At 40.3% G+C, this 19,596-nt stretch overlaps 1 protein-coding gene across 1 annotated transcript in view; it reads right to left on the reverse strand.

Moving 5' to 3' along the window:
* The window catches only part of Wnk3 (WNK lysine deficient protein kinase 3), a 152,819-nt gene extending 134,000 nt beyond the window's left edge, over positions 1-18,819 (reverse strand). Inside the window, exon 1 of the mRNA XM_085684681.2 lies at positions 18,561-18,819. The gene's annotated coding sequence lies outside the window, so the exon portion shown is untranslated. The remainder of the gene's footprint in view (positions 1-18,560) is intronic.
* Between the last annotated feature and the right edge of the window lie 777 nt (positions 18,820-19,596).

The raw sequence follows: 19,596 nt of genomic DNA on the forward strand, positions 1-19,596 counted from the left end.
ATGGGTCATTACCCGTCTTTGGGGTAATAGTATACTTTGGTCAAACCTTGTCTTGCAGTAATACAATATCTTACAGTTTAAGGAAAGAAAGATTTATTTTGGGGGCTGGAGAGATGGCTCAGCGGTTAAGAGCACTGAATGCTCTTCCAGAGGTCCTGAGTTCAATTCCCAGCAACCATGTGGTGGCTCAAAACCACCCATAATGAGATCTGGTGCCCTCGTCTGGCGTACAGGCAGGATACTGTATAAATAAATAAATCTTTAAAAAAAAATTTATTCTGGCTCACCGTCAGAAGCTTCAGTCTGCCATGACAGAAGGCCATGGTAGAGCATGACAGTTCACATCATGGCAGCTAAGAAGTTCTAAGAGCTGAGTGTAGTGGTATATACCTTTAACTTCAGCACTCAGGAGGCTGAGGCAACAGGATCTCTGAGTCTGACACCAGTCTAGTCTACAAAATGAGTTTCAGAACATGGAGGGGTATACAGTGAGAACCTGTATTAAAAATGAAAAAAGAAAGTAGAGAGAATGGCTGTACAGCAAGATTTCTCCTTTTTCCCTTTTATTTCATGTAGGCCCCAGCCTATGTGATGATACTGCCCCCTTAGTTAATCCTCTCTGGAAATGCCCTCAATGTGTTTCATTTTTCTTGGAGGTGCTTTTCAATCCAATCAGGCTGACAATCAAAATTAAGCATCACGTAGTAACTATTTAACACTAGATTGCAGAGCTAAAAGAATAGCTCAGAGGTAGAACATATGTTTAGCATACTCTAGAGTCTGAGTTCAATGTTCAGTATCATGAAAAACAGCTTTTTGTTTGGGTGGTTGATTTTTCAAGATAGGGTTTCTTTCATCTGTCCTGGTTGTCCAGGAACTCACTCTGTAGACCAACCAGGCTGGCCTTGAACTCAAAGAGATCCACCTGCCTAATGCTGGAATTAAAGGTGTGCACTACCACACCAGGTACAAGGTAGTTTTTAATGTTTGAATTAAAAACAAGCCCAGTGTTGTAGAAACGGTTGTAATCCTAGCACTGAAAGACTAAGGCAGGCAGATTTCAAATTTAAGGTCAACCTGGGGTACATTAAAAAACCCAGTCTCAAAATATAAAAGTAGACCTGGCCCAGGATACAGGCCAGTATTGCAGTCACTTCGTAGAATGTGAATGAATGAAGATCACAAATTCAAAGTCTACCTGAGCTATAGAGTGAGTTCAAAGGCAGTCTGGAAATGTAACAAAATCCTATCTCAAAATAAAATATAGAGAGATGGGAAAATGGTTTAGTGATTGGGTTTGCCTAATATATGTAAGGGTTTTTTTCAACCCCCACAAAAAAAATAACAGCCACAGTAAAACCAGATTGCAATCAAGGTTATAAACCTTATAAATTTACTAAAATAATTAACTATGACATTTACAATGGGAACTTTTTCCCCTGAGATGGAATTCCACTATCTCGCTGTCTATACTCAAGTCCCCAAGAAGGTAGGACACTGGTTCCTCCAAGCCTGATTTTCCAATAGTGAATCTTTTTGTGTGATTTTATTTTAAACTGAGTGTACTAGTGAACACCAGTGGTCCCAGCACTTGGGAGACAGAGGCAGGAGACTCTTTGAGGGCAGTCTAAGGTATACAATAAAACCTTGTCTCAAACAAATATATCTCAATAAAATATATTCTTCTTAAGTATCTTAATATAGCCAGACATGGTGGTTCACACCTTTGATCCCAGTATTTGGGAGGCAGTTGGCAGGTGGATCTCTGTGTTTAGGTCAGCCAGGTCTTCTACTTAGTGAGTTACAGGCTAGCCAGGGCCTCATAATGAGACCCCTTCTCAAAAGAAAAGAGAGGGAGGGAGGGAACAAGGGAGGGAAAGAAAGGGAAGGGAAGGGGAAGGGGAGAAAGGGAAGGGAGAGGAGGGGGAAGGGGAAGGGAAGGAAAAGGACAGAGGGAAGGAGGAGGGAAGAAGGATTCCTAACACATTTACAGCTTAGTATGGTGACACAGAAGCAAAGGGATCAAGCGTTCAAGGCCAACCTGGGCTACAAGTCTCAAAGCAAACAAACAAGAAATTTTAACATTTTTTTGACTAAACTCAAAGGCATTATAATATCAAATATGTTTCTAAAAACTGCATTGATCTCTAACTTCCATCTTTGTGAGGTTTCCCTTCTATGTATGTCTACAATAAAGCATTCCTTTATTTTTTAAAAAAAAATTCTTGTTTTAGAGCAGTGGTTCTCAACCTATGGGTCGCAACCCATTTTGGGGTCAGCAAACCCTTTCATGGGGGTTGTATATCAGATATCCTGCATAGCAAACATTTACATTAAGATTCTTTTTAAAATTTATTTAAGATTTATTTTTTAATTTTCGTGCACCAGTGTCTTGCCTGTCTGTGTATCTGTGTGAGGATATCAGATCCCTGGAACTGGAGTTATAGACAGTTGCAAGCTGCCATGTGATTGCAAAACTACAGTTAGGAAGTAGCAATGAAAATAATTATATGGTTGGGGGGATTACCACAACATGAGGAACTGTATTAAAGGGTCATAGCATTAGGAAGGTTGAGAACCGCTGTTTTAGAATGGAAAGTGTAATGAAAGACCAAACAATAACAAGATGTAATAACTAATAACTAAAGGATAAATGATGAATAAGAAAAATGAGTTCTTGACTGAGAAGCCATTGTCAATGGCACTGGGTCTTGTTTTGTCTGCATGTACTAGCTTTCTGGGATCCTAGTCTGTTTGGATGCTCACCTTCCTAGACCTGGAGGGAGAGGGGAGGAACTTGAACTTCCCACAGGGCAGGAAACCCTGACTGCTCTTAGGACTGGAGAGGAAGGAGGGGAGGGAGTGGGGGGGGAGAGGGAGGGGGGGAAATGGGAGGGTATGGGGAAGAGGGGAGGAAGTAGAAATTTTTATAAACAAATAAATAAATTAATAAAAAAAGAAAAAGAAAAATGAGTTCTAGGACAGAGGTATAGCTTTGTAGTGGTGCATTTGTCTAACATACAGAAGACTCTAGATTTGGTCCCCAAAGACAATAATAATAATAATTTTTAAACCAGCAAAGGACTTCACTAAGCATTCATTTTCTGATCTTTTCATCATGGATACAATAATAGCTCCCTTTTTTCTTTTTCATCCTTTTCAATTGTTTTCCTAATGGATCGAATAGCTGCAACTGTTGCTCCCCCTCTTCCTTCTCACTCATTCCTGGGGACTGAACTTACAGTCTCCCAGGAATGCTAGGTAAGCATTTCACCAAGGATCTAAATGCCTGTGCTTTCTTTTTATTTTCAAAACAGGATCTCAGTCAGTTGCCCAGGCTTGCCTCCAACCCACTGTGTAGTGTGTAGTAAAGACAGGCCCTGAACTTCCCAGGGAGCTGGGCTTACAGGCCTGTACAACTAGGCTTAGCTTCCAATACTTTCCTTACCATAAAACAAAACACAGGCAGGATTTGGAGTCTGCAATCAAATTTTGGTTTTGCCTTGCAGCAAATAATTTAACCTTACTCATTTTTTATTTCATTTGTGAATCTCACAGGACTAATATGAAAATATAAAGTACTTAGCACAATGCCTGGCCCAATATAACAATCAATAAATAAAAGCTTTCATTTTCCACTTATTAATATGTCCTAGGCCAGCGCTGTATTAAAGTACTATTCAAGGCCTTTGAAACAACTCAATGGGTAAGAATGCTTGCACCAAGTCTGACAACCTGAGTTTAATCCCCAGGACCTAGGGAAAGAAAGAACTGACTCATGTAAGCTGTCCTCTGATCTCATGATAAATGCACACCTACCTCCATATATAAATAGGTAAATAAATGTAAAAATGTTAATAAAAATAAAGCACTATTAAATAATACTGCCAAAAACATTAAATGGATTTTCAAAGGGACTCAATTCAGGAAGGTAAAATAATGTATTTTTCAAAGACTTTTCAGTAATAAACCATGTTGGCATTGCTGAAGAGATATGCTGCAGTGAACAAGTTATCCATCTGTGTTATATTCCACAATATAGAAATTCGGTACAACAAAAAAGTCTACAAAACTGGACAGTGGTGGCAAATGCCTTTAATCCTAGTACTCAAAGTACCAGTAGTCAAAGGCAGGCAGATCTCTGTGAGTTCAAGGCCAGCATGGTCTACAAGAGCTAGTTCCAGGGCAGGTTCCAAAGCTACAGAGTGTCACCAAAAGAAAAAGAAAAGGCTACAAAAAAAATCAGGCTTCAAATCTGGAGTTTCCTCAGGCCTGGAATCAATTATTAAGTTCAGTATAGTGTGTGTGTGTGGGGGGGTGTCTCAGTGTGTATATAATCATTTTTTCATAAAATGGTAATACAGTAATCTAAGCCTAGGAATATATATAAAGGCAACTGCAAAAACACTTCTAACCAGGTGGTGGTGTTGGACACCTTTAATCCCAACCCTCATGGCAAAAACAGGGAAATCTGAGTTTGAGGCCAGCCTGATCTACAAAGCCAAGTTCCAGGACAGCCAGGACACAAAGAAACCCTGTCTTGAAAAAACAAAATTAAAAAAAAAAACACTTCTAGAGATACCCAAATTATATGGAGAGACTCACAAATTTGTATTTCACCTCTATTCTCTCAACACATGGAAAATTCAACCTGGATTCAGTACACTGTGGCACACCAGTAATCCCAAATGCTCAGGAGGCTAAGACAGAGAGATTACTTGAGTTCAGGACTTAAGAAGTAAAGTTAATAAGTCTCTCATCTCAAAACAAGATAAAAAGTAGTACTTTGTCAACCAATGAATCAAAGGATTTCTTTAACTTTTATAGCAACTAAAAGAAGGCATATTTAAACAGTAAAAATTGTCCATTAACATTATGTCTCATACATACATTTTTATAACAATAAACATCAGATACCAATCAATGTACTTGTCAATGTACTAAGTCAACATCTAAAAATAAAAGAACAAAACTCAGCCCCGTCCTCAAGGATTTAACATTTTATTCAAAGTTATAATTATTTGCCATATTTTCATTCCTATTTTTTCATTTTTCATTTATATTCTTTTGCTTTTATCTTGTAGTAATCTATCTGTGTTTTAGGGGTTTTGTTTGTTTTCATTTTCTGAAAGTGTATTGCTATGTAGCCCTGGCTGGTCCAGAACTTCTTATTTAATCCAGTCTGATCTTAAACTCACACCTCCTACCAATCCTCCTACCTAAGCCTCCAAAATGCTGGCTTTATTATAGGCCATGTAGCACAATGCCTGATACCATATTTCTTCATTTATTTGTTGTGCAATGCTGGGGATCGAATCTAGTCTCAGGACACATGCTAGGCAAGTGCCCTACCACTCCAAGTACCTTCAAAGTCTTATCTTTGCACTCTAAAAAAAGTATAATATACAGTAAGTTTTTGTTGTTTGCAGTACTAGAGCCTGGGCCTTCTACTTGCTAGACAAGTGTTCTCCCCTGAGTTCCTTTTGCTTTTCATTTTGAGACAGGCTCTCATTAAGTTGCCTGGGATGGCCTTGAATTCAGTCTGTAGTCCATTTTTTGCAATCGTACTATCTCAGCCTCCTGAATAGCTGAGATTATAGGGCTGCCCCATCTGGCCCAGTCCATACTAAACTTGGGGAATTTTGTTTTGATTTTGAAGCAAACCTCACTCCATTACTCAAGTTGGCACAAAATTCTAGGTTTAAGTCATCCTTTTTTCACAGTTGCCCAAAAGCTGGGATTACAGGTGAATAATATCATGCCCAACTCACAAAACTTTTTTTCTTCTTGTCTTGTCTTGAAATTTTGAGACAAACAGCATATGTATACCAGGATGTCTTTGAATTCTGAATGCTAGAATTGCTCATTTTTTAATAGTCATGACTTAGGAATTTTTTTCTTTTCAGCACATAGAAGGCTCTTATTCTTACTCTGTAGCATTAAAAATTTTGCTACTATATTTCATTACACATGTATAGATACATGTATATATATGTACATATTTCTAGCAGGCATATGCATATGTGTGTACACATTTTTTAACTTTCATTGAAATACACTAATATATCAAAATGAAAGTATATATTTATATAGTGCTGGAAAATTGCTTCCCATGACCATTATACCAATTTAAACTTCCACATAACAATATGCATCTTTTGCCTTACACCCCTGATAAAAAGGTCTTAAACACTTTGATTTTTAACACTAACGGGATTTTAAAATCTCAGTATGTTTTCTTTTTATGCAACACAGAGGATCAAACCCATGGCCTTGCAAATTAGCGAGTACTCAATCACCAAGCTACAGCTTCAGCCTTCAGTATGTTTTCAGTTAACATTTAACTTACAAGTGAGGTTAAGCCATCTTCCATACAAATAATGATTAACAAGTCAAGAATAAGCCAGGGCTAGGGATGTAGCTCATCTGATGGAGTGCTTGCCTAGTATGCATAAAGCCCTATGTTTGATCCCTAGCATCTCATAAACCAGGCATGGAACCCACAACTATAATCTCAATACTTGGAAGGTAGAGGCAGGAGAATCAGGAGTTCAACTTCTTCCCTGGCTACAAAGCCAGCCTAGGATACATAAGATTTTGTCTCCAAAAAAGGAAGAAGAACTCAAAAGTTCCTATTATCAGTGCTACCAATGAGGAAATAAAGCAAGATGAACAAATATAAAATGAGATGGGGCATAATGATGTACTCCTGTAATCCCAGCATGACAGAAACTAAGGCAGGAGAACTACTAGCTTGTGGCCATCCTAGACTTCATACTGAAATGAAATTCTAACTTTTTTTAAAGAAAAAGAAAAAAGATGGGTATGGTGATGCATACTTTTTAATACCAGCACTAGCAGGTGAGAGACTGGAGGATCAGGATCAAGCTACATGAGACCATGCTTCAAAACAGAAAAAAAAAAAGGTAAAGAAGAAGATAAAGGCAAAACTTACAGACTAGACTACATGGTTACTTAGAAGAGTCAGCAAATCAACTAAAACATACTAGAAAACAAAGAGCTCAGTATAAACACCAAAGTCAAAGTCAATACTCTGACATATACATCAGTAATAATCATTAGAAAATATAACTTAAGCCACCCACTTACAACTAGCAGCTTACAACTATCTGTAACCCCAGTTCCAGGGGATTTAACATCCTCTTCTGTTCTCTGCTGGTACCAGGCACTCCCATAGTGTGCAGATATACATGCAGGTAAAACACCCATTCATATAAAGTAAAATAACTTAAAAACAACTAGCTGGAGCTGGGTACGGTGGTGCACACCTGCAATCTCAACAATCAGAAGGCTGAGACAGGAAGATGACAATGAGTTCAAGGCCGGCTTTAGGCTACATAGTGAGACCCAATCTCAACCCTGCCTCCCCACAAAACACCTGTCATGCTCAAAAAAGCAACAAAGCATTTATAAAATACTCATTTAAAAATACACTCAGAGCTGGAGAAACTGCTTCAGGGTTAAAAGCCATTGTTACTCTTCCAGAGAACCAAAGATCGGTTCCTAGCACCCATGTCTGGTGCTCCAGGGAATCTAATGTCCCCATATGGCATATACACACAAACAAATATACATATACACATAAATAAAAATAAATTTTGAAAACTATGTTTTAAAAATGACAACTTTGCCTGGCAATGGTGGCACACGCCTTTAGTTCTGGCTCTCAGGAGGCAGAGGCAGGCAGATCTCTGAGAGGAGGAGGAGACCAGCCTGGTCTTCAGAGCTAGTTCCAGGACAGCCAGGGCTATTACACAGAAAAACCCTGTCTCGGGAGGGGGGTAGAGCTAATCTTAAGAAAAAATATGAAGCACCTATAAAAAGAAAACTGAAATTCTGCCGAAACACATAATACCAATACTGCGTAGAGGAAAGACCTACTATTTTTTTTTCTTTGCGAAGTGGGGGTGGGGGGATTGAGAAAGAATCTCTTGCAATCCAGGTTCATTACAGAGCCAAGGATAATCTTGAATCCCTGAACCTCCTGCCTCCTTCTCCAAGTGTTAGGATTATAAATATGTATCACTACACCCAATCAATGTCTTTTTATTATTTAATTATTGTTGTTTCTGTTTTGTGAGGCAGTATGCAATTCAGTCTATCCTTGAACTCACAGCAATCTTTCTATCTTAGCCTCCCAAATGCTGGGATTAGAGCAAGACACCACCACACTTGCTAACACAATCACTTTCCCTACCACTAGTTTATCACAAAGTCAATGTGAATCCAATCAAAATCCCAAACAAACAAGATGATTTTCAAAGAGAGAACAAGGAAAGCCAGAAATATCTTGAAGAATAGCATGTTGGCTCATTCCTGGAATGTCAGCATTCGGGAGGCTAAGGAAAGCAAATCACCATGAGTTCCTGGCCAGCTTGTGCTACAGGAAGCCAGCACCAAAATTCCCCCACCCCTAAAATCTTGAAATGGGATAATGAAAGTTTTTCTTTATCAAATATTAATATATAATATAGCTATATGGTTTCACCACAGAAATAGACAAATGACCAAAAGAAATAGAACACAGAAATAGGCACACTTGGGAATAATTTCAAAATTTAAAATTTCAAATTTGTGGAGAACAGATAGTATAATAAATTGTGTCAGGCCAGGCGGTGGTGGAACACACCTTTAATCCCAGCACTTAGGAGGCATAGGCAAGTAGATCTCTGTGAGTTGGAGGTCAGCCTGGTCTACAAATATAACTTAAGCCACCCACTTACAACTAGCAGCTTGTAGGACAGCTAGGACTGTTATACAGAGAAACCCTGTCTCAAAAAAAAATTGTGTCAGGATAAATGGCTATTGGGACAGGAGTTAAAGACTTACCTAAAATCAGCTGCAAAAATAGATTTAATGCATTATAGAGCTAAATATATAATAGCAACACTACATTAATTACTAAAAAAAAATCTGGCATAACAAGAACGAAGGATTTTTATTAACCTGAAGAAAGGCTTACTTGTTGTTTTTTGTTTGTTTGAGATAAGATCTCTCTATTATGCAGTTCTGGCTGGCCTGGAATTCTTTATGTAGACCAGGCTGGCCTCAACCTCAAAGGGAACAACCTGTCTCTGTCTCCTGAGTGCAGGTATTAAAGGCATGAGGCAGAGGCAGATAGATATCTGTGAGTTTGAGGCCAGCCTGCTTTACAGAGTGAGTTCTAGGCCAGCAAGGGTTATATAATAAAACCCTTCCTCTTAGAAACACACCATGTGTTTCTAAATACTTCTACACACTTTTCCATTCAATTATCACAAGAATCTTGAGATAAGTAAAACTAATACTACTCTCATAAAAAAAAAAGACTCAAAAAATTAAGTGTAATGTGGTGGGCATGGTGGCCCATGTTTGCAATCCCAATACTGGCCATCTTCTTGGGCTATACAGTGAGATCCTGTCTCAGAAAAAAAATGTGGGCGTCTATAGCTCCAGCTACTCTGATGGCTAATATAAGGGGATTCTTTGAACACTAGACTTGGGCTGGCCTAGGTTATTGGTCTCTTTTATTAAAAAGATGATTGATGGGAGGGGTTAGGGAGATGGCTCAGTGGTTAAGAGCACTTGTAGAGAACCTAGGATTCAGTTCTCTGTCTCCATGTGGTTGCTTACAACCACCTAAAACTTCAGTTCTAGGGAATCCAACGTCCTCTTCTGGCTTCCTTGGATGCCAGACATGCACATGGTTCACATACATACATGCAAGAATACATGCATGAGCCAGGCAGTGGTGGTGCACACCTTTAATCCCAGCACTCGGGAGGCAGAGGCAGGCGGATCTCTGTGAGTTCGAGGCCAGCATGGTCTACAGAGTGAGTTCCCGGACAGGTTCTAAAACTACAGAGAAATCCTGTCTCGAAAAAAACAAAACTGGCTGGGGATTTGATTCAGAATGTTTGCTGAGCTGGTTCAGCAACTCAGAAAGCCCAACATTGTGGTGCGCACCCATAATCTCAGCACTCAGGAGGTCAAAGCAAGAGGATCCGAAGTTCAAAATTATTCGTGGCTATACAGCAAATCTGAGATCAGCCTCAGCTATGAGAGACTATTTCAAAATGCCAAAATATTCTCGTTAGTATACTGGTGAGTATCCCCGCCTGTCAAAATGCCAAAATATTTAAAAACTAAACAGGGATCGAGTAAACTGAACTAAAATGACACCGCTAGAAAAAAAATCAGGAGGTAGGAGAAAAGGGAGGCTCAGTGACAGAAAACTTGCTTAGAATGTGTCAGGTTCTGAGTTCCCATCTCTAGGCCAAAAAAAAAAAAAACAAGCCAGAGTTCAACACCAGTATCTTACTCCCAACCCCACTTATAACTACTCCTAAGAAGGAGCCCCTTATATACATGTAGTCATATAACACTAAGTTGCATAGACATATACACTGCAAAACCACATCATATTCTTTGGAAATAAAGTCTCTGCAAGGGATTGATTACATATATATTAGTGAAGAAGTCAGCACACAGGCATGTTGATCCCAGCACAATAGGTGGCTAAGGGTTACAACTTCCAGGCTACCTGGAGCTAAATTAAGCTTTAAAAAAATCTGTGAAAATAGATGTAAGTCATAATTATCTACTATTAAACCAAAAGTTGGCAATCCATATATCTAAAAAAGCAATTATATCTGTTATATAGTTTGATTGTTCAGATCAGGAATCTATCCAAATAATTTGAGCCAAACTTTTTTATTCTTTTTTTTTTTTTTTGGTTGTTGTTGCTTGTTTTTGCTGTTTGTTTGCTTGGCTCATTGATTGATTAGTAGTTGGTTTCAGACAAGATATTTAAGCCCAGACTAGCCTGGAACTCTCCATGTAACTTGGCTGCTTTCAGACACAAACTATATCTTCCTGTCTCTGCTTCCATTGTGCTAGAATTACAGGTATGAACCACCATGCCCAACTATTTTTCTCTAATATTAAAGGAATATTTCACTTTACACAATGTAACCATGCTGGTCTTGACTTTACAGTACTCCTGCCTTGGTTTCCTGGGTGTTAGGATTACAGAAATGTACATGACAAATAATCTTAGTTCAAAAATGACACTGGAGAAATAGCTCAGTGAGTAAAATGCTTACTGTACAAATATCAGGACCTAAGTTCAGATTCCCCAGCATCCTTGTAAAATAGCTGAGCATGATGGTTACCTGTAACCCCAGTGCAGAGTCAGAAGACAGGCAGATCCCATGAGCTCACTGGTCAACTAGTCTAGTAATTTGATGAACAAGAGACCCTGTCTCAAAAACTAAGGTGAAACACTACAGCAGAAGACACCTAGTATTAACATCTAATCTCCAGACACACTGGCATGAGTGAACAGATTTGAACATACATGAATATCCCACATAAAGGTATATAAATTAAAAAGTAGGCAAAAAGCATAACATAAGGATTTTTTTTAGCTCATCATATGAAGTTTAATCATATAAAAGTTTCCCTGGGGCTGATGTGATGGCTCAATGAGTAAAGGTGTTTGTTTTGCAAGCCTAGTGATCTGAGTTCAATCCCTGAAATCCACATAAAGAAGGAAGGAGGAAACCAACTCCAGAAAGTTGTCCTCTGACTTACACACACACGCTAATAATAACAATAAAGATTTTTAGAAATGTAAACATATCTCTGACTAATATGGAGCTTTGAGACATCCCCACACAGCAAGTACAACATACAATCTTTACAAACGTAAAGTTTAAAACTTGTAGTCAATTCACATGTAAAAGAAGGGAGGAGATGGGCATTAAATATTACCACTAGTTGAAAAGCTATTGGCAATTGATAATTGTTGGGATAGGAGTGTCAGCCTTTTTTGATGGCATGACCCCTGGTAGGCTGACCACACTCCAGGGCAGGCCACACATCCAAAAGAAGTAATGCAACACAGAATGAGTCCATGAGGGAAAAAAGAAAATTCATTGGAGGGAGAGAGTGGTGAGGGTGGATATGAAAGGACTGGAGGAGGGAAGGCCAGTAAATATGATCAACATATATTATATGAAATTCTCAACTAATAAAAATATTTTAAGAAGTTCAGAGCTGGTGGCTAAGAGTACTTACTGCTATTTCAGAGGAACCAGCTTTGGTTCCCAGCACCCACATGGCAGCTCACAATTCAAGGGTATCAAAGCCCTCTTTCTGGCCTCCATAGGCACCAGGCATGCATGCAGTACACATATATGCATGCAAGAAAAACACTCATACACATAAAATTTATAAATCTTTTAAAATAATTGTTCAAGGTCATCCTTGGTTACACAATCTTGAGGCCAGCCTGTGGGGGGAGGGGAGAAAAAAAGAATGAGCAAATGGCATAAGCAACAAAAGAAATATTGGATAACTGGACTTCATGGTGCTCCAAAACTTCAGTGCCTCCAAATACACTATCTAGATGGCAGACATGGTGCATGCCTATGATTCTAGCACTTAGGAGGCTGAGCCTTTGATCAAAAGTGCAAAGCCCTGCCTGGGCTACACAGCAAGACTCTCAAAACAGACAAACAAACATAAACAAACACAAATAAATACTGAAATTCTTCAATCAACCAAAGTACAAAAAAAAATAGGGTTGATATATAACTCAGTGGTAGACTACCTATCTAGCATATAAGAGATCTTGCACCATAAAAAAAAAAAAGACAACTTGGGGGCGGAGGAATGGCTCAGCAGTTAAGGGCACTGACGGATCTTCCAGGGGACCCAGATTCAATTCCCAGCACCTAAATGGCACCTCACAACTTTCTGTAACTCCAGGATCCAGCACCCTCACACAGACATACATACAGTCAAAACACCAATAAGATAAAAATAAATTTTAAAAAAGAAAATTCATAACAGAATGGGAGAAATTATTAGCAAAGGATATCACCTAGCAGAGTCTAGTTTCTAGAATACAGTTTTAAAAAACTCTTATAACTCAGACAAATGCCTCTAATCCTAGTACTTGGGAGGCAGAGGCAGGAGGATCTCTGTAAGTTCGAGGCCAGCCTGGTCTTCAGAGTGAGTTCCAGGACAGCCAGGGTGGCTACACAGAGAAACCCTGTCTCAAAAAACAAAACAACAACAACAAAAACTTTTATAACTCAATAAAAAAATAGTCAAATTTTAAAACAAAGGTCTTTTACAATCTGGCAATGTGACTAACAGTTACGTTGTTGGAGGTGGCTGAATGAAAGCTCTGGGATAGATCACACATGACTGATTTCTTTTTCATTTTGAGATAAGGTCACACTGTATCATTGACTGACTTGGAATGGAACTCTCTATGTGGATCAGGCTGGTCTTAAACTCACAGAGATCCACCTGCCCCTTTCTCCTCATTGCTTATTCCAATGGCTTTGCTGGGATTAAAGGCATGAACCATCACACCACATAAAACTAATGTTTTACCATTATAAAATTAAAACAAATTTCTACAAACCATCAAAAAACCTCCTATAATTCATAAAAAGAGTAACAAGTGTGGAAAGGAGATACAGAAATTGGAATCCATATATAGTGAGTATGATAATGTATAATAGTGGCACCTCTGTAGAAAACAGTTTGTATGTGATCCATTAATTTCTTTTCAATTTACATACCCAAAATAAGTTAAAATGGGTGCTCAAGCAGAATCTTACAGGTAAACAGTTACAGCAGCACTACTCACCAAAGTTTAATGGTGGGTATGAAATGTTTGTGAACTCATAAATGGATTTTTTTAAATGTGCTATACTCCACAGTAGAATATTTATTACTCAACCATAGAAGGGAATGAGACATGCATACTGGGTGAATATCAAAACCATGCTAAGAAAAACAAGTTGGGCATAAGAGCTGGAGATAGGACTTGTGAGGACCTGAATTTGGTTCCCTAGAACCTAGGTAAAGCCAGATGCTGTAGCGTGCATCTATAATCTCAATATTCCTACAGCAAGTTGGGAAATGGAGACAGGAGAACTAGATGAAATGCAAGATCAAAGGCAAAGACTGAAACCTTAGGTTGTTCTCTGACTTCTGTATGTGTGACATATACACCCACATTCACACAAAACCACATGCTCACATACACACGGGGGGGGGGGGTTAGGGGGACTCATGCAAAGATTTAAAAGAAAAAAGTCCGACATAAGAGGCTTAGGGTTAGTAATATGATTAGAGACTGAGCAAAACCATCGAGACAGATAAATAAGGACCACTAGGTGTTAAGAGGCGAGGAGAATGAACACTTACTGGGTAAGTACAGTTTCCTTTCAAGGTGATGAAAACATTTTGGAATTAGATACTAGCTTCAAATACAGTAAAGTTACTTAGTGACAAAGATGTATGTATACTTTAGCCAGGTGGTGGCGCATGGCTTTAATCTCAGCACTTGAGAGGCAGAGGAAGGCTGATGTAAGTTTCAGGACAGCCTGGTCTACAGAACTGGTTCCAGGACAGGACAGGTAACCCTGTCTCAAAAAATCAAAGAAATAAAAAATGTATACTTTAAAAAACGGTTTAAAGCCAGGCCTGAAATGTCAGCAACCTGGGTGAGGGTAGTATCATAAATTCAAGGTCTGCCCAGGCTACAAAGTGAGTTCAAGGACACCCTAGGCAACTTACTGAGACCCTCTTTCAAAAAGCTAAGAGGGCTGAGAATGTTGCTCAGTAGCAGAATGCTTTCTGGGTATGCACAGGGCTGATAGTTCAGTCCTAAGTACCACAAAAAATAAAAATTATTAAAAGGTAAATTTGTTACTGAGTTTTAATCACAATTTAAAAGAATTCATGCTAAAAGATGGCAAAGATATATTTCATTTCTACTAAAACTTTAAAGGAGCCTGAGTGGGGATATAGTTTCCTGAGAGAGTGTTAATGTAGCAGGCAGGAGAACCTGGGTTCAATTCCAAGCAGTTTCTTTTAAAAGGTAAGGGAGAAGAGCAATAAGAAGGGAAAGGTTTATATGGAAAGAAGGGAAAAAATGGTAAAAGAAAAACTTTCAGAAGAAATACATATTCATGAAACAAAAGGCATTAAAGACTCATTTCTACAATAAGACACTCTCAACAACATTTTTCAAACCAAACATCTCATTAGATATTTATAGAACAACTATAAATACAATACTTATATATGAAACTCAAAAATAAAAATTAGATTAAAAATGGCATCAATACTAATTTCTTAATAAATCCCTTTATATATATCCTTTACAGTCATCAAAAATAGTCATTGTCTAACAATATCACAAATTTTATATCTCAAATAAAAATGAGTAAGACACACTCCTGTGAAAGAATCTTGGCTTCTAGCCAGGAGACCTAAGTATATCTACAAATAGAACTGGATACTTAATACCAAAATAAGAGACAGAAAGGGTTTCTTTTTCCTTGTTCACAATTCATCCTTCACACAAAAACATGCTCACAGAAATTGAAGCTTTCTACTAATTATTTTTGTTTGGTTTTTCAAGATAGGGTCTCACTAAGTAGTCTTCGCTGTCCTGGAACTCACAGAGATCCATCTACCTCTGTCTCCTGAGTGCTGGGATTAAAGGTGTGTGCCACCACGTCCATCCTCACTAATTAGTTGTAATTCACTTACCTAACTAGAAATTTGTTACTACTATAACATTTCTTATTTTCTATATTTCTATTATAATTCTTTGCAGTCTTTGGTCTTATTACTGACTAATTATGGACAATTTAGTGAAAACAAAATCTCTTTTGCTTTATAAAGAAAAACTTAACAAACATCCATGAACTTAACAAACATGCCTGAAACACTAAGAAATAATTATGGCAATGAATGTAGACTTGTGATGGAAGCATTAACATTGGTCCAAAGTCAGAAGTGCAGGGTCTACTACTTACTAAATCAAGCATTTTGCTTTGTTGTTGTTTCTGTTAGTTTGTTTGCAGTGTTGGTTTTGATATGTGGTCTCACTAAATAACTCTTAGGTGTAGATCAGGCTGTACTAGAACTCACAAACATCTGCCTGCTTCTGTCTCCTAAGTGCTGGGATTAAAGATACTGTAGCAGCAACACACCAGACTTATCTATGACCTTCTACTCTCTTTCAAATATGAGGAAAATACAGAAAGATAGTGTAAAAGAATGTGTAAAGTATGTAGACAATCTAAAGAGGGGCACAGTGGAGCAGGCAGCAAAGGGAAGAAAGTAGGAGCAGAAAGGGCTTTAGGGAACTAAGTCTAGTTCTTCTCTTCAGCCTCAAACCCAGTATCTGATTCCAGCCTTATCTCATCCCACTCTTCAAATACACTTCTATGCTTATATGCCCTTCTACTCCAGGAATATCTAGTTAAAAACTAGGGGACCACCTTCCCTGGAAGACTTGCCCATTTATAAGCTCCCACTGTACCTTTATATTTCTACTCCATTTACTGTGTTTGATATATATATCGGTATTACACATATATACTATAAGTAGTCAAAGAAAAAAATTATACTCATTCCAATTTCAAAACAGACAGAATGCAAGATATGTTCTTAAATTTATATTTCTAAGAACTCAATATATATCAGCAAAACTTGTAAAAATCATTATAAAAAGTTAAAAATTCATAATCATTAATTCTGACCCAGAACAGAATGAAAACACCACAAGACCTTACCAGACGCTAAGTACCATATTCAGAGAGTAAGATGTCAAAGTAATCTACTGTAATTTAAAGTTATACCAGCTGTAGATGCAGCTCAGAGGTAGAGGGATGCCTAGCATACTCAAGGCCCTGAGGTGACTCCTCATCAAAGAAACAGAAACACCAAAAGCAAGTGCCAGTTTTCAAATAAAATAAATTCAAGAATAACCAAAAACATCAGATATCACTATTAAACACTCAAAATCAAATTTTGTGCATTTGGGCTAACATTTAATACAAAGTATTTCTCCCTTGGGCTGACCAGTTTAAATTTAAATTCAACAATCCAAAAAGTTGTAGGCTGTCTAAAAACACCTCGCCTTCTGTGTCATACACTAAGACCTCTTGAAAAGTTCTCTTTATAGTAAAACTTAGAAGGCAGAGGCAGGCAGTTTTCTCTGAGTTCCGGGCCTCCCTGGTTTACAAAGCAAGTTCCAGGTCAGTCAGGCCTGCATAGTAAGACTTTGTCTCAAAAAAAAAAAACAAACAAAAAACAACAGAACAAAACAAAATAGGATTCATGAAAAACGGGTAACAAAGCCTCCAAATATTAGATGCAATCACTATTACACAGATTTTTCACAACTCAAGACTATTAGTTGATTCATACAACTGTCTCAACAGTAACTCTTAAGGAATCACACCTGAAGACTGAGGCAGGAGGATGAAAGGGAATTCAAGACCAACCTTAGCTACAGGATGAGACCCAGACTGAGAGAGAGACAGAGAAAGAGAGACAGAGAGATGGGGAAGGTGGGAGGGAGGGAGAGAAGGAGGGAGGGAGAGGGAGAGAAGAGGAGGAGAGGGAGAGAGGGAGGGACAGGAGCAAGACACAAAACTCGCACCTCTTTTGAAGCTTAGTCTTGTTCTAACATTGTATCGACTGGCAAGATAGAGAGAGACATACACTCTGGGGGTTTCCACACATCCCACAATATAAATGTTTCACAGCTCTTAACTAAACAAAACCTCTTTCAGTACAGGGAAAGCACCTCATGACTTTTATCCTAACCCTATCATCCCCTCTCCTCCGGAGCAAGTCAGTCACAGAACACAAACCACACCTCTCAATTCCCTTGCACCTAACACAATTTACACAATCAGCCTACTATATCCCTCACCTATATTTCAGTCCTGTTGACCCCTCTATATCAAATGAACCTCTAAATTAAGCCTCCTCTTCCCCCCTCCACTCCATTTCCATCAATATAACACACCCAAAGCTTATTGAACATCCCACACCCAAAGCGATTCTCTTAGTAGCCCAGTCCTACTTAAATGATCTCTCAGTCCCTTTGTCAACCGTCTCCCGGATCCTCACCTTCCCTGTCTCTTAGTCTTCCATCAACTGCCAAAGTTACCACCTCCCCAACAGAAACAGAAAAGAAAAAGAAAAAAAAAACGCACCTTAACCGCAAATCTGTCCTTCCCCACTTTCCTCCCCTCTTAAATTTTCTCTCCGTACTCGGTCAGGTCACTTCGACTAAAGCTTGTACAGCCCCGAGACCCGAGTCCGGCCTCGTCCAGTACCTTTGGGTAACCGCACGCACGCAGGCACCCTACCTTGGCCAAGCAGCTCCCCCTCAGCGCACACGCGCGCGCGCACACACACACACACACACACACACACATACACACGCACGCACGCACACGCACACACACTGGGGCGCTTACTCTGAACAGAATGTTGGCTGCCGCTGCCTCCTTCCATTCATCCTGGGCCCATTCATCTCTCAGCCCGATCCCGGACACGCCCCCCGGCCTCCTCCCTCTCAGGGTCCCGGGCTGCCCGGGACCCTCACCTCACGGGAGACGCTGACCGACGGAGAGCGACTCACTTCACTTCTCCCTCGCTGTCTCTCAAGCCTCCGCCAGCCCCCCGACCGGCTACACCGTAGACTAGACACACATATATACCTCCTCCTCTAATGCCTCCTCCGACGCCGCTCACTCCCCTCCTCAGTGTCTCGAGAGCTCGTCGCTGAGTCCTGTGCGCGTGCGCGCGTCTCCCCGCGAGCCCACCGTGCCAGCGGCCACGGTGAGGGAAAGAGCGGGCGGGGTTAGGGGGAGCAGGGTGCGAGCCCAAGCTCGCGCTCGCCCCGCAGCTGACCGGGCGCAGGCGTACTGAAGCCAGAGAATTCGGCTGGACCGGAGAGGGGCGGGGAAGGGAAGGGGAGGGAGGGCCGGTGAGGGGGGAGGGGCGGAGAAAGCCAACTGAGCAGCCCCAACTCTGAACGGCCCCTGTCACAGCGAGGCGCCCCGAGGCTGGCCGGCTGGCGCATGCGCACGCCCTCCCTCCGCACTCAGCGCTGCAAGGTGGATGCCGCGTCGAGGAGAGAGCCTTCTCCGTCAGGCGAAGAGAAGAAGCTCGGCGAGGAGCCACGCATGACACCTCCTGCGTGTTTTGAAGCATTCATCCTCACCGCCACTTTCCCCTAAAAACAAAAAAATTGAAAAAGAGGTCCACACACCACTTCCTAGCACCCGCAGGCCATTTTCAGCTCTTTGAAAACCTTAAAAACGAAGCAGCTCTATAGATAAGTGGTACCCACCGGTACCTTTTCACCCGCCGCCCCTTACTCACTTTTTCTAGGTCCCGGTTTATCTCGCGAGACCCATACCTGCCGGCTTCGGGATTGGAAGTCGAAGCACAGATTTACAAATACCTGTCTCCTTGCTATGAAGCGAGGGCAAGGGCCATGGCATATACCACCGCAGCCCCCCCACCCCCAGGACCTTAGTGCGCACGGGGGAGGGGGGGCAACAGCCAAAGTAGGGATGGGGAAAAGGAGCTAACCGATTTTTGACGGCGGCGGGTAACTGCTAGGCCTAGGCACGTGGCCTGTGCCTCACAGGCGGGGCCGGTGTACCCTGGGAATTGTAGTTTTGTTCCCACCTCGAGTCCCACTCCCATCCTTAGCCAAACATAGGCCTCAGACAGGGAGGGGGTTTG

This window comes from Myodes glareolus, chromosome X (assembly GCF_982192425.1).
Source record: "Myodes glareolus chromosome X, mMyoGla1.1, whole genome shotgun sequence".
Taxonomy (NCBI): Eukaryota; Metazoa; Chordata; class Mammalia; order Rodentia; family Cricetidae; genus Myodes; species Myodes glareolus.